At 40.5% G+C, this 13,569-nt stretch overlaps 1 protein-coding gene across 3 annotated transcripts in view; it reads right to left on the bottom strand.

The window, feature by feature from the left end:
• CTBP2 (C-terminal binding protein 2) overlaps nucleotides 1–13,569 on the bottom strand; it is a 263,869-nt gene that overhangs the window by 223,632 nt on the left and 26,668 nt on the right. The window lies entirely within an intron of this gene.

Here is a 13,569-nt window from a genome sequence, read left to right as displayed (position 1 = left end):
TACTTGCTCACTGTTAGTCAACACCACCAAGGGCAAAGTTTCGATTCCCAGTTGAACTAGATCAGGGGTAGGTGCAGTCTGACCCATGGGCTGGATCCAGACAGCAGTGGACTCCATTTCCCAGCAACCCCTGCCTGAGTAGCTGGGGCTGATTTGCATGGAGACCCCAGCAGCAGGGTGCTGTGATAGTGCAGGGCTGGGGTTTCCAGGGAGACCGGCCCCAGCAGTGCTGGCAGGGCCGGCACTAGGGCAGGGAGCTGCTCCAGGGCCAGGCTGGGATGTTGCAGCAGTGACAGCACTGTCTGGAGCCAGGGCAGAACCATGATCTGCTGCCTACATGCCCCTGCCCGGAGCAGGCTGCAATCACAGCTCTGCCCCGGCTCTGGACTACTCTGTCACCACTGCAAGATCCCAGCTCAGCTCTGGAGCAGCTCTGCCACACACCCTGCCAGCACTACCGGGGCCAGCCTCCACGGAAGCCCTAGCCCATGCCATCACAGCATGGCTGCTGCTGGGGTCGCCACGGAAACTAGCCCTAGCCATAGAGGCAAGGGCTGCTGGGAAATGGAGTCTAGCCACCAGCCAGATCCACCATTTTTCCCACCCCTGAACTAGATGATTTCTTGAGGTCCCTTCCAGCCTTGCTTCTCTATGAATTGAATGCTTCAGACTATGCATCATACCTCGCGTATCATGCATGTATGCACGTACACACAAAACTTCTAAGGATTTATTTTCCAGAAGTCTAGAAAGTAATAGTATTCCGGGGTGAAACTGCCAAGTTAGAGTGTAATTAGTGAACTCCTCCGTGATTTGCAAGGTTACCACAACAGATGATTTTGCTTAAAAGAAACAAAAAGCAAAGAGGTGGGTAGATCTTAACCCGAGTGCCTTGTGACCTTGGAAATCTGTTCTTCTGTCCAACACAAGTTAATCACATCACAGGACTGATAGCGATTAGCCTGCCTTTCTGCAGATTAATTTTTTCTCCTAGTGCTTATTTTCTCTGACTGAGTGCAGATGTTTACATCCCAAATGAGAGGAATGTCAACCATGGATTGTCACAATACCAAAGACAAGCTCTCAGTTCTTCTTTTCTAGTGCTAATGCTTGCATCCATATAGCATCACCTATATGGGACCCTTCAGAGCCAAAACAGCTGCAGTCCTGGACACTTACTGGCTCCTTTTGGGCTGTTGCTGTGCTCCATATTACACATTATCCCCACATACAAAGGAACTCATTTGTATATTTATAATCACATGCTACCACCATTACTATACAATCAAAAGAAGTTCCCTGTGTTCATACGGTCTATTTTACAAGTGTAATAATGATGGCGATACTTCTCTAATGCAAACCTCTTTGCTAACATTAATGTCTGCCAGGTTATCCCTTAGGTATTAACACATGGAAGAAAATGCCTATTAGTTTAATATTATTGTACGTGCGTCCCAATTATTACTTTGTAAGGATATTAAAACTGGTTAAATGAAGAACCTTAAAAACAGAATTCATTCATTTTGTAATACTCTCACATAAATAGATTTTTTTTTTAAATGGAAAATCTGTTCTCATAACAAAGTTACTTACGTATTCAAAAGTTGTACTGTAACTTCAATCATTATTGTGTAATCAGGAACAATAAGTATGACTGCTTTGTAACAATATCCCTTATTCGGCAAAAAACTTGAGAACTAATTCTTTCTATGTTCATAGAGGGCCACATTTTCAATGCTGCATTTAAGGTCCTATCAACACTTCATTATAAACTTCCCCCTCTACGTTCAGAGGTTTAGAGAACTCTATGAAGAAAAATCCCCTCTAGGCAAAATTGACATACAGGGGTCTCAGTACAGGAAGGAACGTTTATGGAAAATCTGAGATAAAAAATTCTATCCAGCTGGTTCTCAGTTATAAGCACAGAAAATTATATATAGAATGTGAAGTGTATGTACAAAATTGCAGAAATAACAACGCTGGCAAAAACTGTGTGAGTTTGACACAAAAATAAAATGGAAAAACGACAGAATTTCTCCCATTAAAATTAGCTAACAAAGAAACACAAACATCTTAAATATAGACTGAATTTTCTATTAAGATCCTTTTGTTTTGCTATTAAATTGCTGCATGTTACTATTCTGTTCTCTTGCTTCATCTTAATAATTATACTTAGCAAGCAGAATTTTCTGAAGCGGTCAACTTCCATCTAACAACTCCCACTGATGTCACTGGGTGACAGCAAGGCAGGCCAGTGTTAAGCACTTCTGATGATGTGTATGCTGAGATTTTCAAATCTGAGATCCTTGAACAATTTCAAGACTTTACAAAGACTAAATCCCAGTCCACATTACAGTTCTGACTTCCCATTTTGTACCTGGTTAGAAGCATGGTGCCTTTTGCAACTCCACAGCTGCTCTTCCACTCTGACAACCACTGTTTGTGCATCCACTCCAACATCCCTTAGACACGCTGGGAAAGGCTAGGCAGTAATGCCATAGTGCCGGGGTAGGAGACGCTGAACTTGATCCACAGCCTACTGAAATTAGCAAAACCATTCTCCTTGATTGGGGTGGGCAGTTAACAGGCCAACACTGTCCAGAGGCCATACACAGATTAGGTAATAAAGATGAGCTACTTAAGACTGTTGAGAAGAATCATAGGAAATGAGGGTTGGAAGGGACCTCAGGAGGTCATCTAGTCCAACACCTTGCTCAAAGCAGGACCATCCCCAACTAGATCATCCCAGCCAAAGCTTTGTCTAGCCAAGTTTTGAAAACCTCTAAGGATGGAGCTTCCACCACCTCTCCGGGTAACCTGTTCCAGTGTTTTACTACCCTCCTAGTGAGAAAAGTCTTCCAAATATCTAACCTAAACTTCCCTTGCTGCAACTTGAGACTGTTGCTCCTTGTTCCGTCATCTGCCACCACTGAAAAGTCTAGCTCCATCCTCTTCTGAACCCCACTTCAGGTAGTTGAAGGCTGCTATCAAATCCCCTCTCAATCTTCTCTTCTCTAGACTAAATAAGCCCCGTTCCCTCAGTCTTTCCTTACAACTCATGCGCCCCAGCCCACTAAACATTTTTGTTGCCTCTGTTGGACTCTTTCCAATTTGTCCACATCCTTTCTGTACGAAGGAGTACTGTAAGTTGCCAAACCAAGTACATCGGCACAGCCAGACTTCCTGTCCAGTCTATCCCCTTCCTCACTTCCCTCCACCCCACAAAAAGTATGCTGGAATCCTCCTAGAGAAAGATGGCCATATAACAGTCTAGGTCTCTATAAAGGTAAACCAATTGCACAGTTTACTAACTGTGTTAGCAGCATTTAAACAATGAGTTAGTGTTTATACAGCATCTTGTGCCTTCAAAGCTTAAAAATATTAAGCAAATGAAGAAACCACCACCTCTTCTTATCATGTAGCACAATGCAAAACTGAAAACTGCAACTGATGAGACATCTCTTTTCTACATCCTAACATCCTATGGCCCACGTTCTTTTTCAGGTCTAGGCAATGAGGCAGGAAAAGTCTTACATGGGAAAGAGGTAGGCAAAGAGGTCACTGAATCCATTCCCCAAGCACAATATATTTTCTATTGCTTTGTCTGGAGTAATTTTAAACATCCTATGCAACTGGGGCTCTACTACTTCCTTTGGTACAATGTTAATGTTTCATTATTCAGTCTGCACAAGTTCCAAGTAATTCACACAGGAAAAGTGTCTACAGCTTGGAATCCTGTCTCAGTGGAACAATTTATAACTACATTAGGAGACCGTGATGCAGTTTGGACATTGAGCCTGGAGGAATTATTGAGCACTGAAATGTGTCAGACACTGCTGATAAAAACCTGCACTGCTTTTGCTCTTGTTTTAGACTCATTTGCCTTCAGCTATTTCATACTCCTACAGGTTGCTCACAAAATTCTTACAACACTTCACTTACATTCACGGTTGGTATTACAGCCCAACTGCATTTGCTGGCATTTATAACATCTATGTTAACACATCTTTTATTAGCTAAAATTTTTACCACACCAAGACTGTCTTGTGATTAGGACTTTGTTTTGTATAAAAGACCCTGATCAAGAGAGTATAATGAAAAACAGAGAGGACTAATGGGGCTGGTTACACAATACCTTTTAAAATATAATTTGGGTGGACTCCACTGAGATTACAGTGCACCTATGACAGCTGAGGTTCTGGCTACTACAGTGGTATGAAGTGAAGACATCTAATTAGCTGTGCTACTCCTGCTTCATGTTCCCCCCCAAAAACCACCTTCTTAATTTTATACTTTAATTTTCTCAGAGCAAAGGACATTCAAAGCAGGTAAGTTTTAAACATGGGCTGCTTACAGATGTGATCCCCCCACTCTTCCCAAAGGTTTACTTTAAACTCAGCATGCCCCCACACTAAGCCCAGCACATGCCTAAATGAGGCATCGCGTTAGCTGGACCCAGCTCGCCCAACGTCTGTATAGACTGGTCGCTTCAGTGGGGCTTTTTTGGTGCTTCTATCTAATAGCTGATTGAATTAAGGGTTTCCTCAGAAAGCATGCTGACAAAGCTTTCTCTTCTTTGGCTAATCATATAAAATAATTTTAACAGCATGACAATGAGGACACAAAATATCAAGCAGTTAACTTTTTATTTGATTTTTCCCCCCATTTTATGTGTATTTTTGTAGGAAACATCTAATATTAAATGTGTAACAAAACAAAAGGATAGGATATGTACTCGCAATGAAACATGCAGGAGAAACATAGGGGAAATTTTCCCTAAGCACCAGTTCTATTTCTCTGAGATTCTCTATTCCAGTCTATAAGCTTGAATTTTAGCTACTGCTGGTCAAAAAAAAAGGAAAGAAAAAGAAAAGAAAACGAACAATATTTTTTTCATGAAAAATTTCAGAATGGAAAATTTTCTGACAAGCCCCAATTATAGTTCCTCCTAGCCACCGCATGGAAACAAAGTATTAAGCTTCTTGATAACAACATGCTTCCTCATAAATAAGCATCTACCTGTCATGATTTCAGCTAGATACTTTGAAAATTTAATCAGGGTGGAGGTCTGGACTGTTATAAGGGTGTATCTGACGAAGGGTTTTTGAACCCGAAAGCTTGCTTAAAAATTTTTTTCCCACTATTTAAGTTGGTCTAATAAAAGAGATCAGATTCACCCAAAGAACCTTTTCTGGACTGTTATAAGAAACTGTAAATGAAGAAAACTAATAGATACAGACCCCAAACACCAGAGACTGGCTTTATAGCTCCTGTAAGAGTTATATGCTAAGGTTCAACAGATGACTTCAGGGTCTTTGAAAATACCTCTCTCTCTTTGTGCCAATGACAACACCATCACTCACACTAAATGTCTTTTGAATGCCTGGGACTTCTTTGCTTCACTCAAATGCCTCTAATCAGTTCTTTGATCAATTTTCAGATGGTTGATTTATAGGGTGGGTGGCCTTTCCACCCAGTGCTGTCCAACTGCTGATTCGCAGGACGAGCGCGGCCCATGGAGTTTGTCACTGTTTACCCCCTGGAGCCTCATTGTTACTGCTGATCCCCTCTTGCCTCCCACCAAGCTCTGGATCTATGGGCAGCTGCTGGCAACGTGAATTGGTACAGGGAAAAAATGGGAGGGGTGTTCATTTCTTGCATTATGGAGCCACACCAACAAGCTGCTGCCCCACTGGCAGAGGCAAGTCATCCAACCCGTGAGATGCCCCATTGTCCAGATCTGACCCATGCGGCCAAATAAGTCGGACAACTCTGTTGCAGAATAAAGAACCAGGGAACTCTATAGCTCTGCTTAAACAAATCCAAAGGGTAGCCAGGTAACTCCCACAGCAGAGCAGGCTTTACCAGAAACAATACGTTAGCGCTGGTCTAAGAATGCTTGCAGGTGTGGAGTTTGATACCCCTTCGAAAGAAGTTCTGAGAGCATATAACACTAAACTCAAATCCCAGGTTAAAAATGGGGCACAGCTCACTGGCCTCAGCTACCACGTTTGGGAAACTGTCTGGAATGGATTCAATGATCCTGAAGACTGAAGGAGCCAGACCGTACACTGAGATACCAGAGGCTTACACCCATTTCTACATATGCCTAAAGGGATTCCAGGATCTCTGAAGTCATATTATGTAGGATCTTGCCCCAGCCTCTCTCATACCACAGCCTTCTGCGTCAGTCTGGATTATAGTGGTCCCCGACAAGTTTCTCAGGACTTGACAAAGTACGAGATAACTATTTCCAGCATTAGGCAGAAGGTTTGGGATACAAGGGGGGGGGGGGGGAATAGGTGCACTACAGTGTTTCCACACAATTATCAGGACTTCCACTGTTTGTCCTAGGTTGCTTAAGCCTCCTGAAGAGCTCAGAGCTTATTTTTCCTGGAAGTCATTAGATCTGCCTGAAGGTGGCCAGATTCTTGGCTGGAATATTTTTGAGTTCAGTTCCAACTCTCCAGGGTTCATTCACACCCTGTTTGGCCAGGCTACCTTGCCATTTGTGTCTCTCCTTTCTGACAGAGAGATTGCTTGCTGAAGAGATTTCTTTCCAGCCAAGAAATAAATACTTTATTTCTCTGGACATCTTCTGAACCTTTATGTCATTTGCGTTGTGTGCATTTTATCATTAGGGTACTGCCCACCAGAACTTTCATGGACATGCTTCATAACTTGTTTTGCAAATGATGGTGAACTAATATAATAGGTTACAGACCATTTTCTCTCTGGAAACATAGGTCTTGAGTTACTGCCTTTATTGTTGTAACACGCCGTTCTTGAAGGCTAGCATCTTATGGCCAACAATCCCAAAGGTCTCTCAAGGAATCCTATTATTATCTGTTCACCAGCCAGACCTCTCCTACAGGGGCCCTGGTACCTTTTGAGAAAGTCCCAGTAAAAGAGTTCTCCAATTCTGTTTTTTATGATAGCAGATACACCTGAAACAGTTGCAAAAAAGCAGGCCAAAGGAACAACTGAGGCTCACTGCCAAGACTTGTACACTGGTCAGTAAAGAGCTATCTAACCTCTAGTGCAGACAGGTTTGGATCTCAAGTTTGTGTCTGGTTATCCTTTCTCAAGTAAGACACAACTTTCCCAGTCTACCGCTAGTTCTTGATTGTAGGTCAGTGATTCTAAACCAGGGTGCCAAGGTGCTGTGCAGTGTTAATACTGTTAGCTATTCAAACACCTACATAGGACTCACAAGATAAACCCAGAGATTTCAAATAGGCATCCATAGTGCCAAAAGCATTTTGACCTGTTGTAATCTTTCAATAGAAGAATTTCTTCCCTTGCACCAGAAACATTACTTTTGTTTTTCTGTAGTCAAGAAATAAGTGAAAACTAAGAGCTGGCATTTTCTGAGTGGTGCCTCAAGTCTAACAATGAGTGCCTTGAGTCTAAAAAGGCTGAGAAACACTGTTGTCGGTAAATGCAGAAACATGACCCATCTTAAGAGAGAATATGGGTAAATACAGGTTAAGTGGTAAAATATGTTTCATTTTCATGTGGGTCTCTCAATTAAAATACTTCATTTGCTATCACAAGTGGAACTGTTAACATGTAAGAACTCTTGGGATGGAGCATAGGGGGACTTCTCTCTTTTCAGCATTTATGATCCATCCAAATGTATGAATGTATAAGCTTCTTTCTACATTAAGGCCAATGCCAGTGTCATCACAATCCTGGCAGAAGCTAGTTATTTTTATTACAGTAGTACTGCTAATAATCTTAGATGAGATGTTAACAAAAAGGGGACTGAAGAGGCTTTTATTTTAGGCTAACAGTACCTTGCAGCCTGAATCACAATTGTAGCCCGACTGTTCTAAGCTCTGTGCATACACATAGTAAGAGAAAGATGATGCCCTGAACTGCTAATCACCAAGACAGACAAACGGTCAGAAGGGAAACACGTAAGTCTTGCCCAGCATCACATATTTGGTCAATAGCAGATCCAAAAAGTTTCCCAAATTGCACTCTACCTCTTAGTGTGATCCTTCTAGCCGGATAAAAATAGCACTGAGCCAGAATTACAAGCCACAGAACTTCTGATAGGGTTAAAAACGGTGGGACAAGAAGATAAACATGTTGGAGATCTAAGCAGCACTGGAATTTTCCAAATTTACTTCCTGAATGATTAGAGACTCTCCACCCATCACTGTTATAAGCCACAGGGCTTTCCCTGATGAAACGGAGGGGAAACGAGATGGTCTTTTCTATGGCACGGAAGAAACTCCAGTGCTGGTGCTAGGAATATAAGCTCTCCATCTAGTTCTGGCTGCTGGTCCTTATCTTCTAGGGACCTGCTGGGCTGCTGTACACATCTATCCTTGACATCTCTCTTGGAAAGTGAAGCCTACAACACAGGCTACCATTCACAAAGCCTCTAATTCTCCCTTTAGAAATGTCACTCATATTGTCTAGAGCAGTGGTTCTCAAACTTTTTTTTTTGAGGACCGCTTGAAAATTGCTGAGGGGCTTGGTGGACCACTTAATAAAAACTTTTTTTTGTTCTCCAAATCAAAGCATGCAACTCATATTTTAGTATCAGTAGTCTTCCCTTACAAGTACAGATACTCTAAATTGTTCCACGACCTTTCTGCGGACCACCTAAAATGGAGCTCATGGACCAGTGGTGGTCTGTGGACTACAGTTCGGGAACCTCTGGTCTAGAGTCTTAAGGCAGCTTCTTCTTCTACTATAATAACTTCTCTCATGGTGACCTAGCCTCATGCATGCTTGTATTTTCCTTCAGTACCTCAAAAGCCAACGACCTAAGAGGATAGAGAGCTCTAATATTATGGCAGTAAAATGGGGGGGTATTAGTACTTCTCTTCTTATGAGGGATTTTGTTAAACAGAAGCTACTACGAATTATTATACCACTTCACACTCTATTTGCCTCATTCTTCCATCATTCTTGCCTAGGTTTATCCCTTAGTGAAACAACTGAGTGCCTGAAATACTGTTTATATGATGCTAACCATACAAAGCTGAGCCCCCCTCTGTCACTGTACCTCTTGAATGCTATTACTGCTCAGGAGCATGAGAAGACAGAACCTGCTTCCCTACAGACTGTGGTTTACACTATGCACTAGATGTCAGCCTGGCCCTGTTACTCCACTGCTTTTCCCCTGCAGGAAATTTATGAAGCTCTATACCACAGAGCACCCAAATGGTCTGTGGAGTTATACTTTTCACTTAATTATGCTATATAGTTGCACTATAAATTTCTAAACTCTACTAATGAAAACAAGAGAGCTAGAGGGTAACAAAATATCTGAATCTAAAGGGGCCGACACTAATTTTTAAAGAATCTGAAAAACAATCTTTAACAATGATTTATTCAGAAGGATCAGTAGTTTCAAATCACTAACTTTGCTGTGCTTCAGAGGTGGTAAAAATGTAACAAGTGAGTCTTGCATGAATAAAAAATTACATTTTACATAAATTAAATATATAATTCGATTAAACATGTTTATGTCTTTGCAGTGACATTTAGAATAGCAAGTATTCGTTTTCTGTTTTGAAAGGAAAAACTCTTTCAAATGTAATTTGAAGCTGTCAAACCAATCTTCTTTACAGATCTTTTAAATGTCACATACCTTCGAAAGGGGATGGCAGATTCCTTTTAAATATGCAATTGCAAACAGTCCAAGCTAAATCAAGAATTTATTAAAATACGCTACTGACATTTATACTGATTAAGTATAGCCCTTTCCTTTCTCCCTTTTGATAGAAACCTTTACAAAAGATGTGTCACAACATCTCATATTAGTGCCGTGCTTACTATAATTCCATAACACACAACCAATCTTTACTAGGTGTCATGCACAACTAGCAAAATTTGACTGCACGAAAAGAACCTGCTGCTTGTTTTGTATGAAGACTAATATGAAACTGTGGTTGCTTTACATGAGGAATTGTGTATTTTATGATTTCTTACCAGCATGCCTAAAATTTATAACCAAAAATATTAACTGCACTTAGTTTAAATCAATTATACACTATACTTAATGGCTTTAAATGGAAGAGTGAATTAATTATAAGGATAAGCATAAGCATAAAGAAAAGCTAGTGCAACTCATTCACGCCGCTACACTAGTGACTTGTATGTTTTTTCATTATTACAATATCCATCATTGGCCCTTTTTTTCTTTTTTTTTCCCTTTCTAGTAAGTTTTGTATTTCTTGCACACACAAGATTTAGACAACATTTCAAAATACAATTTAGGAAGAATGAATATTGAACTAAGGTAGCTCATGTATTTTAGTTACTTTCTGTGACATACTCTATAATTTAGAGTAAATATATTTTTCTAGAAAGTACAGAATCCAAAGATTTTATTCCTCCCCTATCATCATGTGGGTGAATTGCATGGCATAAGTCTCATTAGCATTAATGGAAGTTACCATTGTAAATTCTCCCTTGTGAAACAATATTAGAATGAAGGCCATAGTGAGCATGCATCCTCAAATTGGAAAATAAAATATACCTCTTATTTCTCTATATCACCAAAGGGGAAAATGTAATGAAGTGAAGGAGATTAAGCCACAATTCCAATACCAAATATGCTTTGTACTCTATAATTACTCAGTAGAATACATACAACGGTTACTTCTTGATGATGCGAATTTGCTGCACATTACTGAAAGACTATCTTAATGCTCTCAACTTCCTCACGTATAACAGCAAGTTATACCACAACTTTCATAATAAATCAAGATCATTAAAGTTTATATTCAAAGACAAGGAATTACTAAGAGAAGCCTTACTACACTAAAAAAACATATCAGTACCAGCTACTAAGGACTAAGCAACTTCCCAATAGCCTGAACTGAACACACTCTGGACTTTCTCCAAAGAAGTCTACCCTAAAACAGCCAGTGCTATGATCAGCATTTTCTACTGCATTCATGTGTAACATTTCGTTAGCTGGCATCATCATTCCCTTACCATGAATTTAACATAGTAAAGATAGGAAAATGAAGGGGGAGAAACAGGTGACCTGCTTCCATCTTGAGAATAAGGTCATTGTTCTGGATCTGGTCCAAATGAAATTGAGGGCAGAACTCACATATATTTCAACTGAAGTCAAGGCAGCTTAGTACCTCTAAAACACCATGTTGCTAATTTAGATGCTTCAGTATGAACTGCCTAAAATTTTGCATCAACATTTTGAATTCTGGCCTGTATTCCAACCCAATCTGGAACTCCACCTCAAGTAGGCCCTCCCACTGCAGAAAACATATGCCAATATACTTACTTAAACTTTGAAATGTCAATAAGGCATGCTTTTCCAAATACGAGTTTCTAAAGATTTCCTGGAATTCCTGCAGTTCCATTAGCCAATAATGATTTACTTTTAAATATTAAAAGTACAATCCTTCTGTAAAAGCAACTGGTTGTGTCTGACAAATAGTCATCCTAGAACAAATTGACTGTTGAAGCTCAGTAGTGTAGCATCAGCCTTAGAGCCAGTTATATTATAGGGCTCTTACACTGCAAAGTACTCGAAACTTGTTACTTTTCAAAACAATTCCAAGTGTGCTGGAGTGTGTGCAGAATAATGTCTCAGCCCGAAAGAACTATGAATATCAATATACAGTATCTTCAAGAACAGCTACTTCTTTATTTTATGAATCTAACATGGGTCGAACTCCTTCAATACATTCTCCTGATTCAATGCTGGTGATCAGTGTAATAAATTAAGTTTAAACTTAAGCACTGAGAGCTTAATACAGTTGTGGTCAAGTGCATCACCTTTTTATAGTTTTCCAAGAGATGCAAAATATGTCACCTTTCCATTTATCAGAGCTTCTTCTTACTATGCCCCAAACTGTATCTTCTGTAAGACTTACGTCAGTCGGGTCACCGAAGACCCCATCTAACAAAATACCCAACATACATTTCTCATCAGTATAAATTCAGAAACAGAATAAACAGAAGCAATTCTTCAAGGACTTACACTACTCTATTTTGGCCCCATAGCATTCAAAGGTGCATAATGCCACTTGAAACGTGCTGAACACCCACATCTTCCCAGGGTGATGCTACCTAGCATTGGATTCTTCCTGGTCTTGGCCAAGGTCCAGCTAACCCTTCTACTTCCAAGAACAAAAAAGACCTTTTGTGGGGTCAGGTCCCCATCTCTGAAAGCATTCCACTTCTGCACCTTCGGCTCTCCTCATTCCTTGCACCTGACAGATGTACATTGACTGGGCTCTACTGATTTTGGAGTCAAGAGGCGCAAACAGAGCTTTGATCACCTACCTACCCACAACATTTCCACACACAAACCCAGCTGGGAGTTAACAAAATGAGAATCTGGTCTTGTTCACCCTCTAGGTTGCTTCCATGGCTGAAAATACACCGATAAAAGAAACATCCAGACAACTGCCCTAAACGGAGGGCAGTTAAACAGCACAGAAAGACAAGTCTTATTTAAGTTGGCTCCTGCCTCCACTGACTTAGGTGTTCCCTCCCCAGGTATCATACTGAAATCGTTCAATTGCAAACTCCGTTTACCCAAGTCCATCCCCTTATTTACACAAGTCAACCCCGCTGAATTTCCCAACCTGGCTAAACCTCTGCCAAAGGCCTCCACAAAAGTGTGCTCTAGATTTTGGAAAGGACCCTTTGCCCCTTTTGTCTTTTTAAACAAAAAGAGATCTATGCAACAATGTTTGAACATGCTGCATCCATTATGCATAAAGATCTGGAGAGAAGCAAAAAACATTGCGTGCACATGTTGATGAAATGCAATGTACAATCCAGATAACATACTGTATTAGGCTGCTTTTTTTGTTGCGTGGAGTTGGGCTATGTGTGTGTGGTGGTGAGTGGGGGAAGGAGAGCAGTGTCATTGCCAATACCAGTGTGCTGCACTTTGAGAAGATATTAAATCTATCTGATGAGCTTCCAGAGCCTTAAATTAAGGAATGCTCCACTGCCTGGCTATGCCAATACCTTTTAGCTACACAAGGAAAATGTGTTCAGTAATTTGTTTTGTTTTTATGTAACTAGAAACTCAAATGTTTCTGTTTTACTTAGCAGAAGAAAATGATTATCAACCAAGCAGACGATCAAAGGTCTTCAAAGCTCTGAAGGAGAATGGTTCATTTTAGAGGAAAGTTGTAAGGGTCTGTTTTCAATATGAACTTAATATTTAAAATTATGTCACTTAGAAGGAGTAGAGATGAATACTGGGAACTCTGTGAACCCTTTTCAATTCCCCAACTGTGGCATAGCTCTGGCATTTAAGGAACACTCCGTAAACACAAAATGAACCTATCAAGCTATATAAGGACAATTTTTTTTAGTCAGACATTTTATGCCCAAGACAACCAAGACTCCAGGAGACATGGTTTTCTTTACAGTATTAAAAAGAAAAAACAGGTGTTCTGGTTGGGAATAAACATGTCTGCTCATCTGCAAGCACAACCATGTTGCTAATTTCAAGATATTTTTAATGATCCATGATTTTCAAGCATAGTAAAGATGACACCAAAACCAAAGGCCCAGCATATTGCGCACCTTGGCAATTACAGCAGTTTGGAT

Source organism: Alligator mississippiensis, chromosome 6 (genome assembly GCF_030867095.1).
Source record: "Alligator mississippiensis isolate rAllMis1 chromosome 6, rAllMis1, whole genome shotgun sequence".
Classification (NCBI taxonomy): Eukaryota; Metazoa; Chordata; order Crocodylia; family Alligatoridae; genus Alligator; species Alligator mississippiensis.
This window is presented reverse-complemented; position numbering and strand designations above follow the sequence as displayed.